Source organism: Anopheles arabiensis, chromosome 2 (assembly GCF_016920715.1).
Source record: "Anopheles arabiensis isolate DONGOLA chromosome 2, AaraD3, whole genome shotgun sequence".
Lineage (NCBI taxonomy): Eukaryota > Metazoa > Arthropoda > Insecta > Diptera > Culicidae > Anopheles > Anopheles arabiensis.
The window spans coordinates 89,855,897-89,875,937 of NC_053517.1; the positions used below are offsets into that span (position 1 = coordinate 89,855,897).

A 20,041-nucleotide genomic window follows, 5' to 3' on the forward strand; every position below is an offset into this window, starting at 1 on the left:
AAGAGCAAGAAAAACCAAACAAGAAAAAAAGCGCCCGGAAAATGCTCCTGAAAATACTTCTTCGTCTTGGGCGGGCGCCTTGAAGATACGGCGTAGCCTTGGCATCCTGGTCGCGCTCAGTGGGGGGGGGAACTGTGGAAGAGAGCTCACCGTGCTTTGAACCGGTGGCACAAGAAGACGTAACACAAGAGTGTGTGTGTGTGCAGTAACGAACGCGAAGTATAACGAACGCCCCGGAATGACGGTGACATTTCCGTTTCCCTTGTTGCCGCAAGGTTTTTCGCCGTTGTTTCCGCCAAACCGTCCCAACGGTTCGGTGCGGATGGTGGTGAAAAGCCCTGCTGTAAAATGTCCCTTCTCTTTTTCTCGATGAATGCGGCCGGGGTGTATGTGTTTGAGTGGGTTGCAGCCGCGCAGTGACTGTTGAAGTGACTGTTGTGTGCGCTCTGCTCGATGAACCAGAAAGCAACCGACCGGGGAAAAGTCCAGCGCCGCCACCCGGCCAACACACGGCCGAACACAACACAATAGAGTGCGGGAGAGCAGTTTGCTTGCTGTGTAGCTTGCCTCCTACCGCGGTTCGCATTAAATCTTTGCATCAGGGGTGGCCACCCCCGAAGTCGGCAACGGGGTAGGCTTCTTTACACTCGAATTTTACGAATTTCTTTTCCACATTTTAAGGAGCACCATCATTTGTCTGGGGGGTTTTGTTGTGTGCATTTGCTTTTCCTTTTTTTTTCTTGTTCGGGTGTGTGGCTGTATGTGTTAGCCGAAAAAAAAGGAGTGTTTGGAAAATATTTTTCCTCCCAGCTCAGCTGCTTTAAAACGCCGGGTAACATTTGGTTCCGGCAGGCGGTGGCCGTGCGCTACAGCTTTCATCGAGAGTTTTGTGTCCGCCGCTTCGAAAAACTGTGACCAGGTCGGGTTTGAATGCTGTTATTTCGAGTTACTGCGAGGAAAAACATGTAGGCAAGAGCGATGCGGAATAATGCAAGTAAAAAAAAACAAAACAAACCAAAAAATCAGAGAAAACTTTATGAGCTAAAAGATCGTAAAAAATATTTCTTTATTTTGCTGTACACTGTTCGTTTCGAGCGCTCCGAACGGAGATGGAGGTTTTTTGGGTGAACATTTGTTTTTGCTCTTGTTGTTGTTGTTGGTGGTGGTCTAAAGCACACTCCGTTATCGATGCAGGGACAGACGAAAATATTCAAACGACAAACGCACTCCGAGAACGGTGAAGTGGTGTGCAATGAAACGCCCACGACTGAAAAAAGGGCAACCAGCAAAAGTACTTACTGGCCCAACGACATCTCTCCGGCCGGGCGTTCATAACTTTACGGTTTACGGGGTCAGTCGCATCGTGGTCTGGTAAGGGGAAAACCCAACCTTAAAACTGTTTAACAACGTTTGCTCGGGCAAGCTGATGCCCAAGCGATTGATTTTCTGCGTGGAAGTGCGATTACGCACTTTCAAGGCCACCGGAATGACCCTCCATCGACGACGGGTTGATGTAAAAGTTGGGACGAAAAACTTTGTTCCCTCCCCTCAGCAGTGGCATTTTATCCCTTGCCCGTGTTGTGCGCTGTTATTGTGTGTCTGTGTGATGCTAAAGTGATTTCTCTTCACTTCTAGCCGGGTTGCGGTGAAGTGTAGAATATGGGAAGCTGCAACTCCGTGAGTTCGATCCGGGTTGCTGACCCCTAAGGTTGTGGAAAATGTAGCACCAAGCAGGCAGTCGCCCCAAAATGGAAAAGAAAAAAGGCGCGAATAAATTACGGTCGCAGGGCCGAAGGGTTATGCTGTTTTGTTCCAGTGCAGCCAACCGGTGACCATCCCCGTTCGGATCCCACTGCGATTAATATCGCTTTTAGTTTTGGGCAAGTGAAATGTAAAAGAAAGAATAAAAAAACAAAAGAATCAATGTAAACTTTTGCAAACAGAACGATCAAGCTTCTTGAAAAACAAACAAAAAAACCAACATCACAATGGCTTAAAACACCATTGCACAATATTTCAGAGTTGATTTTTTCCCAATTTCGTTGTTGCTGTCTCGGCGAGAAAAAAATATACAGAGGAAGCTAAAACACAAACTTTACAAACATCGGCGTGTAGAAGGGGGCACAAGGGGCGTTGAAAAATCGGCAACGGTAGCCCCAAACAAAACCTTTCGCCCACTATACAAACCAGTCCGGAAATGACCTTTCAACCCCGATGCTGAACCCGCCGGGTGGTGTTGGTGGATGGACGCCCGTCAACCTTCGAGGGTTGGATTTTGGTTGCCATCGTTCCGTGGCGTCTAGGTTGGTGTTTGAAGTGTTCCTGTTTTCCCTAGATTTACACATCCAACAACAGTTCAGAAGCAAAACACATACACATCACTTGCTGGAGAATGTACTACCCGAGGGGGCAGTGTCTGAAACATGCCAAATAAAAAACGTGCCATGTTTGATGGTCAAACGGGGCACACCTTTCGAGCGCTTAGAAACGGACAAACAAACACACATTTAGTAACTTCAACACAAAGACACGAAGGGGTTGGCAATCGCGAAGCGTTTTCCGTCTCGGAAGCGTCTCCACCTCGGGTTCAGGATCGGATCGGACTTTTCCAAAACCAGCCCAGACGCAAAGCAAAGGCACTTGAACGGAAAAAGAGAAATGGTTCTTTTCCGCCTTACGCTATCGTTCCTGTTGGTATTCTGGTTTCTTTTTGGAACGCCACCAAACGCTACTAACTACGGCAACTCGCTTTAAATGCGAGAAGGAGACAAGCTTGTTTTTCTCTCTTGACTTTCCTGCAACTGCAGCCTTCCTATTTACTTCCAGCTGATCAGTCATTCCGTAATCGGCCCGCCAATCGGCCAACGAGACGGCGCCATTCTTTGCATCCCGAGAATAACGTTCCTTTGCCTCGCAGAAGAACTGTGTCTTACTGTGTTTTTTACCCTTCTCGTTATGTCACCTTGGAAGCACAACACAAAGTTACATCACAAGATGGCTTAAACTGTCCGGTTTTTCGGTAAAAAGCTTGTGAGGAAAAAAAACGAAAACGAACAAAAACATTCAAGACGAAAACTTCTTAGACCAGTGGGACCAACCGGGGGAATTCGATCGTCTGAGAGTGATATCAATTTTAGCCATTCCCCGAGCACGGCCATCTTCAACAAACTTCTGCCAAGCAGCTATACTATGTGTGTGTGTGTGTGTGTGTGTCTGTTTTGTTTTTGCTGGACCACCAACACCACTTCAAGATCTGCCCCGAGAAGAAGTTTACGCCGTCGGAATCTACCACCAAGATGCGCGTCCCCCCAGTTGGTCAGGTTGGCCTGGGCGAAAGAGCTATCTTCTTTTGCTTACCAGATCCCGCTGAATTGAAGCATATTCGGTTTCCATGCCGTCGCTGCCCGGGCTCCACTTCAGAAAACCAAACCAACACCCCAACGTGGTGCGAAACTTCTGTCCGGATGAACCGGCCGTGGACCGGGTTGTTGCGGTCGTTCGGTTGTTTGTAAGTGTTTTACCGAAGCCTGCACCGGCCCCGGGGTCGCTTACGGGTTGTGTTTTGCTAGCAGTATTTGCCCCATCTGTGTAGCTCTCTATCGCTATCTCTCTCTCTTTCTCTCTATCTCTTCCCCTCTTCATTTGAGGTTCCAAAAGGCCATAAAGGTTTCGTGTTGCCCGCTTTGGTTGTGCATCACATTGTTGGTCTTAGCACGCTCCAGAACCTTCCACCTTCCAAGTTCGGTGGTGGTTACGCTCTGGGCACTGTTTGCGTGTTTTTGCGTGAGCGGGAAAAATGCTGGATAAGTGATTTCAACCCCACTTTCGAGTGTGGCCAGTGATTTTTACAAGCTATACAGTACCAAAACTGGCAAACCCGGGCCATAGCCGGAAATCATTTGCTCTGCGGAAAGTGTGGAAGATAAAAAGGGTAATGAAATTCACATGTCTTAGATATCCATCCTTGCTTGGTTGGATTTTGATGCACCTTGGGAGCAGCTCTGCAACTCCTGCAAAAAAAAAAACTAAACGCAACGTACTGAGAAATCTCTTGAGAGGAAAGTTTGCGCTTGAAAACTGTCCAGCTCTTGTGTGTGAGTGTTCCGATTGTACAACAAACGAGAAATGGAATTTCAATCTCAACGGATTTGGATTAGGTTGTTTTGTTTTTATTTTTTATTTTTGCTGCTCTCTCAAATCCATGGAGCAACAAATCAATACGAATCGAAAAGAAAACTTTAACCTTTTAGTGGGGTAACGAACAAAGATCTCCCCACCGGACACGTGCACGCGCTTATTACTGGTTCTGCGAAGCTAGCACCCAAGTGGGTGGATTAAAAGTGTCCCCAAAGAAGGGCTTTATTAAATGGAGTTTGCTCATAAAAAGGACAACCGAGCGTCTCGTAGTCACTGCCCTTGGTCGGCAAGCAACCTTACTAATCCCCTTCTGGTGAAATGCTTCAAAGCCAGAAATGGTCAACAGTAAAGAGAGGAAAAAGAGGAAAGTTTAGAAACCCCCTTCGCTAAAACAGCTCAATATTTTCAACAGAAAATTCCACCCGTATTGTGTGGCAACATTGCTCGTGCTTTCAACGCACTGTCGTAAGCTGTCGTCCCGCTCGTTCCGCTGTTTGGAAGGGAAACTTTTTCAATAACAGCGAACGGAATCGATCGAAAGCCCCCCGAAAAACGGGAAGCTCCGGCTGCTCGCTGCCAGATACACACGAGCGAACCCAGTGGAATGCAGTTTCGGATGTAAAACGGAATCGACATCGACATCGGAACACATTTGCGTCCAATCGATAGCGATCTCGATGGGGTTTTTTTTTGTTCAAATGTCTTTTCACTCGTTTTTCGGTTCTGCGCGCTCGCCTAAAAGCCGTTGGCTTGCAACGTAAACCAATCGTCGTGTACGTCTCGCCAAACACTCAGGGAGGTGTTGTTTTTTCTTTCTTTTTTTGCTGCTCTGCCACTGCTTTAAATTGAGTCTGAACGCGGCTGTATACCGAACCCAAAGGCCCGAGTCGAATGTAGGTCAGGTGGAAAACTCGGATAGGAAACACGAAGCATTCTTCGAAGCATGTGAATAATTAATCCGCAATTTCGAGGCAGGAAATCCGATTGGTTCGATGATCTTTCTCTCTTTCTCTCGCTTTTTTCGTGTCTACGTTTGATATGGAGTTGAGAAATTGAATTAAATTTGAACGAAATAGGGTTAATAGAAAAGGCAGAAGCAGAAAAGGGGTAGTTTCCCCCTTTCGAAATGATATTTGACGGTGTAGGTGTGATGAAATGATTTTTTGATGCTTTATCGACACTTCCTAGTATCTCTTTTAAACGTGTTTATGGTGTTAAATTTGGCTTGTTCTATTTTTATTTGAATCTTAACCATATATTTCATTTTCCATTCCATTCCATTCCAATAAACTACAAAAAGCGTTGGCTCGTTATGCATCCTTAACAAGCGAATAATTATGTGGCTTGGTTATGGTGTCCCCTCTTGGCCTCAAAAACAAACAAAATCTCACACCGGAACAGCGATATCTACGACCGCATATTTCTCGCGTTAATGAACTCCCAATTTGGCATGCTGCTCCTGCTTGTCGGTTGATAAATCGCCACAACATCTCGAGCGCCAGTTGTTTTTTTCTTCTCCATTTGCTGAACCAGGAATGCGAAAGAAAAGAACAGAAAACAAAAAATGCAAAACAATTCTTAAGGTGGCAGAGAGGTGCAAACGAGGTGCCCCAGACACATACCACACCAGCGAAACCGCGAGAAAAAAAACCCGGCACGATTTGTGGTCCTGTGGGCCCGGGGAAAGTTTCTGCATTTCACTGTCAAAGTTTGTGTGCGAGCGCGATTGCGAGCGTGAACTGTCTGACCGATGCTCAAATTAGGCAAACCCACCCGCCTCCTTTCTTCCAAGTGAATGAGCCAGTCCGGGAACAATGTTCAGCATATTTGAAAGCACACAAACACAGAAAGCGAGAAACAAACCCCACCGTGCTCCCCTCCCGTTTGCACCGGGAGTTTCAAGTTCTGTCCGGGAGTGAAAAGTTCGCTCATTTAGCGCAAACTGAATGTGGCACCATTCAGCGCAAAATTTTGTGATTTGGTTTCCAAAAACATCCAACGCGGCGCGCAGAAGAAGGCGCAGGGGGCCAGGGACCAGGGGGTCGAAAATGTGTCCTCCCTTCGCCCACCTCAGCTTCTACATTGTTTGCGTTGCGTTCACCACACGCGCAAAAAAGTATGCCCCTTGGAAAAGGATAATTAAAACCAACGACCGACGCGCAATCGTCGTCTCGGTGCCGGCGGGTGGGTTGGAAGGTTGCTGCCTATCCTTCCCCCTTTCCCCGGTCAGTCAGTCAGTCAGTCAGTACCTATCCTCACGAAAAAAAAACAAACGATTTTTTACTCCTTTATCGCTAAAAACTGAGGATTTGCTTTTTTGTTGCTGTTGTTGTTGTACTTTCGCACTCTCTCGCTCTCTTTTTTTGCCATTTGCTAATTCATTCCTCCCGCGGGTGCACTTTACCTTCACCGCTGGTCTTCGGTGTGACGGGGTGTGACTGGCTGCTGGAGAGTGGCGCGGACGTCTAATTTCCTTTATTAAAAATGAACACACTCGCGGCCGCACACTCAACACACACACAAAAAAGAACACATGAAAGAACCGGCGGTGGCAGCAGGCATAATCACACAAACGGCCAAACAACTTTACATGGACTATATTAAAGAACGATTTTAATTTTCACTCCTAATAAAACTTGCTCACCGGCGGATACCGCTGCCAGCAAAAAAAAAAAGGGGGAGGCCAACTTTTACCTCCAATTTGAAGGGTGGAAAACGAGCGCTGGCCGGGAGATGCCCATGAAGGTGGAAAACGAATATCCTTCCGTCATTCCGTCGAGTGCGAAAGACATACCGGGCAAAGTTGGGAAAACATCCGTCTAATGGGCGAGTCGGTGGATGAAGTGGGTAGTGTAAGCAAATGGGGTGGCTTTCCTGGATCCTTTTCATGCCTTCCCTGTCCCCCGTTCCCAAAGCAGCGAAGGGAAAAGAATGGAAAATGTTCTTAAATTTGTTGAATGAAGAACTTGGCTTCATCCCTGCGCATTACCACCTTCCATGCTTTGGCTTCGGTTTTCTTGTTCTTAATAGTCGAAAAACATACACACACACAGGCAAACCCTGTTGGAAGGAAAAACTAAAAAGAAAACTCTTCATCTCACCGCCCCGGAGTTTACCTTTTCCGTTTGCATCCGTTTGGAGTTCGCTTTTGTTTTGCCCAGGCCGGGCTGGAAACGAAACGGAAAGCTTCCCGGGAAAAAGGGTCAGCATTCGGGCCAGGCTGGCCGCCGGGATTTCAATCCCACTTCCCGCTTGTTCTACCAGAATGAGTTTCTTAAGCCTTTTTGGAGGTGGAAGATGAAGGAATGGGCAAGGAACAAAAAAAAACCAAAGGACGGGAAGCTCAGCAGAAAACTCGCTAACGAACCATTTCAAAGCGTGTACTTCGGCGGGTGGTGTTCCGGTGGGAACGTTCTTCAGCGAGGCCGATTGCAATTTCCGTGTTAAAAATGGGCGCTTCCCCATGGGTTGCAGCTAAAACGTCCACCACCATCATCGAGCGCGCGCGCGCGGTTTGACAGTTTCTAACAAAACGCTCCGTCCCCAGAATGGACTTAATTTTTAAGCCATAATTTTACCTTCCTTCCTTTGGTCGTTTGGTCTGTTTTTCCTCGGTCCTGCAAAAAAAAAAAGGACGTCCGGGTTTTGGGACACTCTTGATCCTCGCCGATGCCTCGGAGCATATTGGAGACAACCGCATCTTACACTGCATAATTCAAAGCCAGGCAAAATAGGGGAATGGAATCCTTGGTAATGCAAAGTTTTTTTTACCCCTTCTCTCCCTCTTTCTTTGCGACCACAACTGAGTTGCCGCTTGCTCCATCCCTTGCACAACCTTCCCGTGTTGCGCTAATGATTGTGTACACGCGGGGCCGGTTACGGTGGCGCTTCGTTCGCGCTGTTCGAAATCTAATCAAATGATAAGCAACAGAAGCAGCAGCAGCAGGAACCATTCATTGGAATACCTCAGTTTTTGTTCCTCCCGTTCCGCGTAACACTAAATGAGTATAATTTTGTGTTTGCTGCTGACACAGTACGGTGACGAGCTAATTAAAAGGAAGCGGGCACGCGCGCAAAGTGATCGCCCTATGGGTTTTTTTTTTTATTTTTTTTCTTCTCAGTCCTCCCTTTATCTCCGTGTCGCCCTTCAAAGGTAATATCTTTACCATTTGACGGGGAAAAACAGCGGGTTACACCGTAGATTGGGGAACACCGGCCCACTGTTTGCTCGCGCGATTCGTTCGTCGTTCCGAGCTTTCGTCCTTTTCAGCACGTTCCTGCACGTCCTCCGGCCGGCGGCCGCTGCTGGAACAATATTTGTTCGCGCCTTATCACGCTAATCGTGCGGCGGCCCCGGTGTGCCTCGGGAACGGTGTTTTGCTGCTGCTGCTGCACCGTTGCCCAAAATCCCTGCCCCAAGGACACTACGGTTTTAATGGTCTCCTGTCGCTCGATCACTACCTCGGGTGGGGATATATGGTACGGTCCTCGAGTCCTCCCGGCGTGCGCTTCAACTCTCCGGGCTCCGGTCGCTCGGTTCGATTGGATCCGAACATCCGAACATGGTACACGAGCTAACATAAACGCACACACACATACACACGTACATGTAACACTCAAGCACACAATCACACACACTACCAAAAAAGGCCGGATAGGAAGAAACGTCAAACGAAGCTCTCAGCCGCTGGTCGGTGTGTTGGAAAATAGCCGCGAGCAGCAGTGTCCTCGAGCAGTAGGACCTCTGTAGCTTGCTCTGGACCTGCTAGTCCGCAAAAAAAAAACTCCACTCACACCACACCGTTTGCTGATAGTTTAGATTAAAACCTTTCACTACCGGCGACATTCATTCCGGCGGAGTCCGGACCGACCGGAGAACGCAGCAGCGAACGGTCATTTTGAACGCGGCCTTGTTTGCTGCCGTTTGCCTAGCGTTTTGGTGCGCGCTTTCCCACATCGTTTCAGCATGGAACGGTACAGCGCTGGGTGTACGCTAGAGTTTTTGCGCACAATTCTATCTCTCTCTCTCTCACACACTCGCTTTGCCAGTGTTCTAATACCAGAATTCCATCATTCGGATCGCTTTGAATCGATATCCAAACCCTCCTACCGCCCATCGTGGAATCAGGAAGGGCAACATCGACACACAAAAAAAAACCCGTTTCACGTTGCCTTCCTGGTCGAAGCGCTCTCTCTTTCTCTCTCTCTCTCTCTCTCTCTCTCTCTCTCTCTCTCTCTCTCCCTCTCACTCTTTCTCTGCCTTAATCGAGGGCTCCATTTGGCTGGAAAGTGTGCTGACCTTCTCCACCGGTGGGGCGCCTCCTTCCTTGTGCAACATTTTTCACCTGCTACACCTGCTATCTCCGTAGAGCCTCGTCCAGCGTTCCACAACCCCGGCCAACTCAGGTAGATTGTACACAGCAAAAGGGATCCACTTCACGAGCAGCATCGCTTTTTTTTTGCGCGCGTTCCATTTGATTTCCTTTGCGCTCGGAGGCGCATCGTGTGCCCATCGTGGAAAGCGATTTTCCACCATTCATTGGCATTTGCACGTTTGCTCATGTATGTATGTATCTGTGTGTATGTGTGTGTGTGCACACTGGGTATATTTCATGTGTCTTTTGTGTGTCTGTTGCTCCGTGTGCGACAAAGCGAACGGAGTTTGGGCGGTAAGGTGTGTGCACACACCGCTCTATCTCTCTATTTATTCAAACCCCCTTTCTGTCTGTCAGGGGAAATTTAGATTTCTCATTCCCTTGCGAGCGGTCCCGATCGTCCCATCCGACAGCTGGACGGTTGTGTCCGACGCTCCCCCCCCCCTAGCCCAGCCCTTCCCAGCGGGGTGCTGACTTCGGGAGCCCCGGTCCGGTCTTGGAATCGGTGTTTTACAGAACCGGGGTGACAGAACGCGCAGCCAACACGAAACCGAACCGTAAGCCTGCGTAAGGGCACGGGACAGGTTGTGTATGCCATGGCCCGGGACGACCATGAGCTCTCAACGACGAGCTTTGCGGGTGGATTTATTTCATCCTGCAGCGTTCAACGCTCGCCGGCCGGCTCTACCATCGCGGCTTGGCTACGCAGGAGCGGGAAGTAATTAACTGTTTAGCACAACCGTATCTTCCCTTCCCGTGCGGGGTGCTTGCACGGCAAAAAGCTTGCTTCGAGAACCGGCAAGGCTCTTGCTGCAGGCTTTTGTGTGCCGTAGAGCATTGGATTTTGGAACTTCTGTACCGTGTGGCCGGTGTGCAAAAAGAGTACACGGCTGACGATGCTCAAAAGAGGGGTTCGTCGTTTTGCACTGGCGGGGGGTGATCGGTACGATGGGGGTATCCGTTCGTTCTGCAAAAGTGGGATTGAAAGAATTGAGCCACTACGCTTTCGATGAAGCGAAAAAGCGAAGCAGCTAGCTGCCGTTTCGTCCATTGAGCGGACACGCAATGGAAACGTCGAAATAGAATTGTAGAAATTCCCGGAAAGCGTGTCATGCAAAATGTCGGCAAATCTGTGAGCCTAATGGGTTCTGTGGCCGACTGTTCGTCCGATGTCGGAGGTATTGGACGTGCTGGAACTGAGGAGTGTGTTGATTCGCTGGAAAATATGCGAATTGAATGTTTGCAATGTTTCGTAGAGTAACAGTTAATTATTTCCAGTAATGAAGCAGAACGAGTGATGGTATCTCAAATTGAATCAAGCGGTTTGAATATGCATGCATAAGTTGGTTATAGACATAGGGTAATCAAGTTGATATTCAAATCAGTAAACTTGCCTTACAATTTAAAATATAGCTTCAATACTTATTCAGCTTTTGGACCTCAAACGTCAAACATTTAAACATATCGGCCTTCAAAAAATTCTCTTTTTCTACAAAATTCTTTAAAACCCATAATTCAACCCATTCTTAAGATAATCGATTTAAAACATCGAATCTCAATCCTCACGCACGACCTCTCACGCACAAAATCGAATGAAATGAAACTGGAACAGCGCTATCCATCGTGGACGGTCGCGGAATTGGAAATCTTTCGCTTAAAGGAAGCTTTTGTCATGGTTTATCCCGCCGCCAAACCGATATTCGGCTCACTTGCTCAATCATCATGCTCAAACGCCAGAAGCTATTCCGACGCCCCTTTCCCGCCGTCCGGTGCACAGTGTGGCAGATTATTTATGTAATCCGATCACGAGTGCGAAGCACAGTTTCGCTCGAGGTCAGCTCGAGCTGGCAGCACTTTTCCTCCAGGAGTAACCGCAGCAACGGAGACTCGGCTCTCCATATGTCTGGAGTTTTGCGCCACGTTGTAGATGTTTCCTGTTGGTGAATAGCAAAAAAAACCCCGCTACTTGAACGTTTTCTGATAAAGAATGCGGAATTGCAGTGTGTCTGTTATGTTTTGTAAATGAAAATTATATCAGAACGAACAGAAATAAGCTTATTGAGAAAAATGTAATGATGCTTTCATAACGTTTATTATATAGAATTAATATAAAACCAAAGCAAACGTCTCCGATATGAGCAGAGGCAAGTATTTTGGTTTAAATTTTTCGAAGCACACAATTTCCATGAAACATCTGTTCCTTTCTGAACCACTTTTGGACGGGCCACATCGAGTACATCGAAATCCCTCAAAACCAATCCGAGTTTACGCATAAATCATGCGCTAGAAATAAATCAACCTCAACCTCAAGGCGCGGTCAGAGGTGGGCGGTTGAGCCGACTCCCACACTACGAAAAATGGGTGCAATTCTTTAAGCCGGCTTTTGTGTAGCGGCCTTAGTGGAAATAGAACACCCCCCCGAAGGCTCTCCTAATACCCGATACACGTTCTCGGAGTCGGTCCGGGTCTTCGATTTCGGGGGCGCTCAAACTTAAGAAGTATGAAAATTCATTTCACCGATTTGGCGCGAGCCTGTATGGATCCTGGGCTGTACTATGATTTACCACAACACATTATCCGCTGGCTCTTTAAGCTGAAGAGCTCCGGCAAAGAGCCTCACAAAAACGGAGCTATTTTTGAGAGGGGGGGGGGGGCATATTTAGGGCGTTTCGTGGGAAAAAATCGTTCGCCGAAAATAGCGAAAGCAATTACATTTGCTAAATCATTGCTGGGAGGGTAGAGGCTTGGTTTTGGCTGTCCGAGACCGTTGGGAACAGTGACAAACCATGGGGTTTTGTTGCGCCAGTAAAACAATCCAACCCGTCACATTTGTGCCCTGCCCGGAAGCATTCTGTTTGAGGCGACCAACGTGCCACTGTTGCCTTGTTAGTGGCCGATATTTGGAGGAAGAAGCACCTCTTACCACGGGTTTTATTACACAATTCCTTAACCACCCAGTGTATGAGTGTGTGTGTGTGTGTTTGTTCATATTCGTTCACGACTAAACCGCAATAGCTCGTCGAGAGTTTTGGGTTCGTCTCTTTTTGTTTCGGCCTGCGGAATTCATTTTCCGCTGACTTAAAGCAGTTTTCGCCCCTACCGCTGCTTGTTGGCAGTGGAAATCCGAAACACACACAACACCCTCATACACATACACGCACGCACACACACATGAGAATAATCCGTGAAAGAAAAAAGAGCCGACCCAGACACTTTGGCTGAAATGTATTTATGCCCTCCCCCGTTCGTCGGTGGGTGGCAAGCGTCGTCGCGTAAGGTTGCATCACCACGCGAGTACGTTGACTCATATGTGTGTGTATACACGCACACATATCCGGATTGTGTTTTCCCCGTTTTGCGTCCCCATGCTCACATCTGACTACCTTCCCTTTCCATCGGGTGTAGTATCATCTTTTCACCCGGCAGGGCCTTCCTCCTGCTCTTCGTTTCTTCCTCTTTTTTGCTCCATTTCGTGGGGTGAAAGTTATCGAATGAGTTTTGTTTTGTGTGTAAGCGATTTGTATGCTTTCGCTTTTGCCTTAGGTTTTTTTGTTTTTGTTTTCGTTGGTTAGTGACCGTTATTCCTCCCTCCTTTTGCCTTGCTGGTGGGAAAGGGAAGGTTCTCCTGTCTCGACACTTTTCGCCGTTCGTCGTCTAGTCTAGAAAGCCAAAGAAAAAGTAGTGCAAACCACGTGCCAGCCACCGAACACGAACTTTGGGGGCCTCGTCTTCGTGTCTTGCTTCTTCTTTGCTGCTGTTGTTGTTGTTGTTGTTGGTCGCCTTTTTAGGTTACCATCAGCAGAGGACACGAACGCTAAGGAACGCATTTAGAAACGCAACAAAACGCGAAATGGTGGAGGACAGGGAAAAAGGAGGAACCATTTATTCCACATTCTCTCCCTTCTCTCACACGCACACATAAACCATCCAACACGTGTGAGTAGTTTTGTATATGTGTGTTTTGGACTGGGGAAAGATTTTTCCACCCCTTCTTTCTACTGCTGGGAAGATGGGGAGGAAAAGTGAAAGTTAGCTGAAGGGGAGCGAGGGTGCAGAATAGTGAAGCGTCGTCGGTATGAGCACGCACGCAGCACGGCGAAAAAGAAACCTTTATCCCTGTGAAAACGCTTAACGAGCGCTTGGTACGGGGAGGAACATACACATGGAGTGTCTCGTGTGTCTGGCAGAAGCATTAGCAGCCCCGTGCTGGAGAGGGAAAAAGGGAGAAGCGGGCGGTAAGAAATGGCTGGCAAATAGGCCCACAAACCGGAAGCGGAATGTGGCATTGGGAAGTTTTTTGGGGCCAAAGTTTGTTCATGCTCTGGCTCCCACCGCTTCTACAGCGCTTCGGCTAGTAACACTGATAAGCAAGCAAGGCAAAAGCAAGAAGCGGGAGGAAAAATGCCCGCACGCGCGTGTGGAAATGGAACTCTCTGCCTCGATCCTGCGGCGATGAAGCCAAACAATTGCTGTTCGCATTATCCGGAGACGCGTTTTTTTTTTTGCTTTACTTTGGCAGTAGTTTATGGTACAGTGGGATTTTGTGTGAAAATATTTCATAAGACTGACTTTTTGGGCATGTATTTGGTAATATTTCATCATTAATATTAGAATTTGAGTTATAACAACCTTCACACAAGAAATAATTTGAAACAATTACCGATAATTGTACTTCCGATTACTAATGAATGTTACAATACAATAAAATATTTATATTACTAAATATTGAATGATATAAAGTAAAAAAACACAAACCCTGAAGACACTACTACAACAAATAATAAAAAAAAACTTTTTTTTTTCGTTGCGATTGACATTTGAATTTTTGTCGCGGCGCTTGCCCAATGTGTATCGGTGATGGAAACTTACAGGCGCTCGCTAGAATCCATTACACACATGCACCGTTCGTCCGCTATCCGCTACAGGTCGTAGTACATGGCAAAAGCGAACAGTGGGATCCTGGCATCGGTACGCAAAGACCATACTCACACATCCTCGTACAACTTTCCATCCCCCCCGAAGTGTGTGCATAGATTACACGTACACACGGGTGTTGGCAAATCGCTCCGACAGATAACGGAAAATTATTAGACATACCGAGAAAACTCGGCCGAACTTGGGGCAGTTTACCAAGGGTGGTGTTGATTTTTTTTTTGTGTGTGCTGTTACGAGAGAAAACATGTGTGTGCGAGTAAAGCAGAGGATAGTTCAATATTCCCTAAAACACCCACACACACACACACAGGCACGCACACAAATGGAGAGGCCAGAAGAAAAAAAAACCACGTGGCAAATTTTTGCGTGTAGGCCGGGCCGGGGGTTCGTTGCTTGGCGTTACTATAAACGACGAACCTGACAAATGCGCACGCACTGGCTGTGGCGCGACCTTAAAGCACGTGATGCAAAGCAAAGCCCAAGCAAAGCAACACACGCTTACCGGGTTTTGGGCGTAAAATAAATGGTTTCCAATTTTTCCGTTTGCTTTGAAATTTAATTTTTGCACCGTTGTGCGGAGCTGTTTGACATTTTTTGTTTTGTTTTTTTTTTTGTTTGGCTGTGCTTGTTGGCTTATCAAATGTTGTTATTTTAATTTTGTTTCCCTTTCCCCGCGTTCGAAACGAAATGGTGCTGAAATTCGGTTGATTGTATGTGTAGGTAGCTGGATTTGGATGTGGGAGCGTTTTATTTTTTTCGTCCGCTGTGTGCGGGGTGCGAAAAACGAAATTATTCGTTGGATTGTTTTAATACGTAACGCGTAAGTTTTTGCGCCAAGGCAAACGAACAAACGCGAGATTGGTAGCCAAATTTGGTTCTGAGGGAGAGTTTTTTTATGTTTGGCGCTTTTTTTAAGCCTCCCCAACTCAAGTATTGTGCACATTGATTATCACGTGAGGAGCAAAACAAACTCGAGCAGAACCAGAGACACAGGTGGTGTACCGGCAAGCATAGCGGGTCGAGCAAAATTATGATGCGTTAGCGAATCCGGTCCGGCTGGGCTCTGATTAGGCACAGAGCGCACACACACAGAGCATTCGCAGCTCGCCAAACAGTAAGCGAAATAACGAAACCCTTATGTTTGATATTTAAATGAGATGTTTGTTTCCCGCTATCACCATCAGCAGCAGCAGAAGCACCGAGCGAGCAGATTGCTTGTACACGCGGAAAACGATTGCGCCGCGATCAACCGGCCCTAAAAATACAAAACATCCTCCCCTAAAGCGCACGTGGCTTCCCAATGAAAAACGATACGCTCAGTGGAGAGTGCCTGAGAGTGAAGCGTGGAGTGGCTTTCTATTTTTGCGGCGTTTTTTTTGTGTTGTTGTTGGCAGGGATGATGCTTCGGATTGTCGAGCGGATAAAAAATGGAACCATCCAACGGTGAAAATAATCATCAAACCGAACCGGCTTCAAGTGATTGAAGAGTTTAATTTATTTTCCGAAAATAAGGAGCGAAGGAGATAGAAGGAGAGTGAGATGAGTACCTTGAAAAAACTTCTGAATCTATTTCCCCTTTGAGCCCACCAAATCACGACGCACTTCCGAGCGTTTTGAGGCCGCTTTTCCTCGGTTGCTGTTGTTCGTGAATCAAAGGCGTGGCAGAACGGTCCTTCACGTTAAAGTGGCGCCCCATGTGGGTGAAGCGAAAATAGGAACCAAATTTCTTCATTAAAGCCTCCACAGTTTTGTGCGATTTTTCTCTGGGCGTTTTTTTTTTTGTTGTGTGTGTTCACCCTGCTCGTGTCTTACTGCCAATGTTCCTTCTCTCCCCAGTCGCTGCGTTGGTGGTTGTTTGTAATCCCTGTTGTTAAGACGGTGCCCTACATCCTTACACACACACATACGGGCGCGTTACGGCACGAAGAAAAGAGAAGACGCTAATCCGCCGGCCCTGTTTTTCCGTCCCCCGTTTTCTTGTGTGGAGCCGTTCGAAATGGAACAAAACTTCACGCAAAACCTTCGTACGTGTTTCTGTGCGTGTGTGTGTGTGTGTAAAAGTCAATATGTGAAAGCGTCTTTCTCTACAGCCAGCACAGCAGAATAGGTTGTGCGTCGGTCTCGCCTCCCCACCTTCCCTCCCGGTCCACTGAAGCGAAGTTGTGTGGAGGAGAGTTTGAAGTACACTTTTCAAAATGCCATTCTCACATGACTGGTAATCCATCTTGCAAACCAAAGCCGCCGGTGAAGTGTAGTGTAACCGCGTGCCCATGCCACCGCCCATCGCGAAAGACGACCCCGGGGGGAGATGGTTCAACGATACATACACACACACACACACACACAGACCCAGCCACCGCTCAATCACTTTTCATCCCTTTTCTCTCCCGGTTATCACGCGGGTTTGTGCCCCGACGGTGTTTGGTGCCGGGCGAATAGATTGTACACCACCATCACGCTTGTTTCCACGGGAGTTGTGGGCGGTGATTGTAGACCAAAACCGACGGCCCAAAGAGCTGGCAATACATTTTTTTCTATATGATTTTGTTGTGTGTCTTGTTGTGTGTCTCGATGGGAAGCAATCGAGGGCCCAAGATTTAGCCGAGCGCCGCGCACCCATCGAGACGATGGCTCTATCAGGCCGGGTTTGTTTCAGCCGGATAGGCACCGTGACACCGGGCACGCAAGCCCACACACATACACAGAATGTGGGTGGGAGGTTGAGTGGGGGATACGACGAGTAGGAAGCGGGCGATGCCGGTGCAATGGGAAAGACCGTCCGTGATGGATGAGCGTTGAATGGATGCGAAAGATGTGTGTGATAGGTGGTGTCCGGTTCGGTCTTGTCAGGACCTCGACTAGCTCGAGTGGCGATTGATTTCCGCCCATCGTTTGTGTGAGCTGTGTTGCCTTCACACCGGTGTGCGCTGTAAGGGATGCTGCTGCTGGATAGATCATGTCTGTAGGATGGTTGGTTTCCAAACGATTGTCTTTAAACTTCACTTGTAGGAACGAACAATTGTTTACATGTTGTCGATGGGCTATTTTGAACATTTAAAAAAAATGTATACTAAGGTTGTGAGGTACCTCCCAACGGGAAATGGTTTCTGACGACATCTGACGTCACCACGCTACTGTTCTGACTGATGTGTGAACGAATGATTGAACTGTTATGTCTATATATTTGAACATGCTATGTCCTATGTGCTGGACAAGTCTTCTGCACAATTTTTGTCATTATAATGATACCGGACCAACAAACGCTTGAAGTATTGTTTGGAAAGTGTACATTGATAGAACTTCGAAAATTTGAAGACAAAAAAAGCATTGAAGATATCGAAAATGAGCCTTCAAGCTTAGAAATGAAGTAGGCCTAACAGGTAGTACCTAAACTCTAACGGAAATTCGATTATTTCTAATAACAACGTTGAAGAAACAAAAAAGTCTTTAAAACTCAAATCTCAGCACTATCTAGCACGAATTGACGCGCTGTCGAATCTCTTTGAAACTTTGGATGACAATTTTCCCATTGCAATAATTGTAAATCCAACCAATCCAACCGCTAAGCTCGCAACCCTCAAGTGCACTCCCGCACTGGCATTCGGGTGGATCTTTTTATCCTTAAATCGCTGTAAATTAAAACCCATCACCCAATCGGTTAGACTTCCCGTTAGGGAACACACACACACGGAGCACTGTCACGGACAGGAATCGGTGCAAAATTACCAATCAGTGTTGTTCTCCAGACCACCGCCTGCCTGCCTGCCACCCGCTCTTCGGGATTTAAGCTTCGCGCTAATCCTTCCTACACCGCGCTAACGAGACACCGGTGTAGTGCGGTGTGTCCGGTTTTGTCGAGTGCTACATATCAAAGGCTCACAACCGGCACCGGGTGCCAGGTCCGTTTGTAGGAACCGCATTTTGTGCTACTCGAAACAGCATCGCTTCATGAAACCGTGCAGTACAGTGGCTGGTTGCAAATAAGCTCGCTTAGCTTGATGATGATGATGATGATGGCGATGGCGATCACCGTGATGGTGACGGTCGGTGGCCACAGTCGAATCCAGCCGCAAAGAACGTGGACACGAACTGCGGGCCGTGTTTTTTGATGCTGCGGGAGAACGTTGGAGCAAGAATCCTCCATCACTGGACTGCTTCGCGTGTACCAACAAAGGTTGGAATCAACACAACGCCCGTACCTGGGTACACACAAGGACCGGGGCGCGCACACGAAACCAAAACCCCTTTTACCTCTCTGTTTTTTTTTTTTTTGGTTGCTTTGCTTCATTTTGAAAAGAATATTAAAAGGCAGACTTTGCACCAACCTAGACGAGATTTGTGCGGGTTGAAAACAGCAGGGAGTTGGAGCGAAAAACGGGGCAACTTTTGTTTTCTGCCGGTGTTTGCATTTCCGCTTTCCGATGTCGCACCGGCGTTCGGTCGGGATCGCGGGCTTCCGGGCTTTGCATTTAATAACCAGGGACCCAGGGACACCAAGCGCACGCATGCAAACACACACACACACACAGACCTTTGTCGGCGGACCAGGTTCGACTCATGGCAGGGCATGGCCATTGACACTGACAAATCGATTAGTGTGGTGCGACCACTTTGCGACGCGTGTCGCTGTGTTGGTGCGATGGCTCGTATCCTTCAGACCGGAAGAATGATGTATGTCCCCCTCACACCCACACATAAACAGAGAGTGAAACACTGTGCAAAACCCGGTACACATTGTCGGTGCCGGCGAGTGTATGTGTGTGTGCCGGCAGTGCTTCGGGTTCGTAAATAATTGCAAATTATGGAGATGTCTCCACCTTCCCGATGTGCTGCTACTCTCTCCCTGCAGAACTACTGCGAACGCCAAGGATGGCCGAGATGTGGGAGAGCTTCCAATTAAATGATGTTGTGCGGCTCGCAATTTCATATACATTTATGCAAGCAAACGTAGCAAACGGTTTTGCTGTCTCGCTCGCTTTCGCTTCCCCTCCGGTCGGATGCTGGACGGGAAGGGCCAGAGACACGGACCGCCATCCCTCCTCCCGGAGGCGACAGTTGTGTACGCGTTATCGCAGTGCAGTTGCGTTTTGTGAAAAGACTCGTCCCCAAACTCTGTCCAGATGCGGGATGAGCGGGAGTAGAAAGACCGGATGACTCGTCTAGTAGACACACACACACACACACAGACATATCCCTGTGCCATGTTCGTTTGTGTTCGTTACTGCAGAGTCGTTGGAGGGTTTGGAATTGAAATAATTTTTACCATTTGATTCTGGTTCCGGCGGTCGGATTGTCGGAGTGTCGGCGAGTTTTTATGCCACAAAATCCACCCCACCCGCTATCGTAAGCAGCACTTTTTTATTCGCAACATCAGCACTCCCCCACTGCTTCGAGAGGGGAAAGCATCCCACCACAGCCCTCGGTGATTGCTGGCCCTGTGTTTGTTTACCGTCGCCATCCTTCCGTCATTCGTTCGCTTGCCCGCTGGAAGCCGCTGCAATCACCGCTTTTCATTACTTCTGTTTGGGAAATTTTTCTTCAGAGTGCAATTACTACCGTGCACCAGTGGGGACACACGCGGGGAAACTCGGGAT

The 20,041-nt window shown here is 47.8% G+C and overlaps 1 protein-coding gene across 14 annotated transcripts in view; it reads left to right on the forward strand.

Moving 5' to 3' along the window:
• LOC120896128 (RNA-binding protein Musashi homolog Rbp6) overlaps positions 1 to 20,041 on the forward strand; it is a 592,490-nt gene that overhangs the window by 319,237 nt on the left and 253,212 nt on the right. The window lies entirely within an intron of this gene.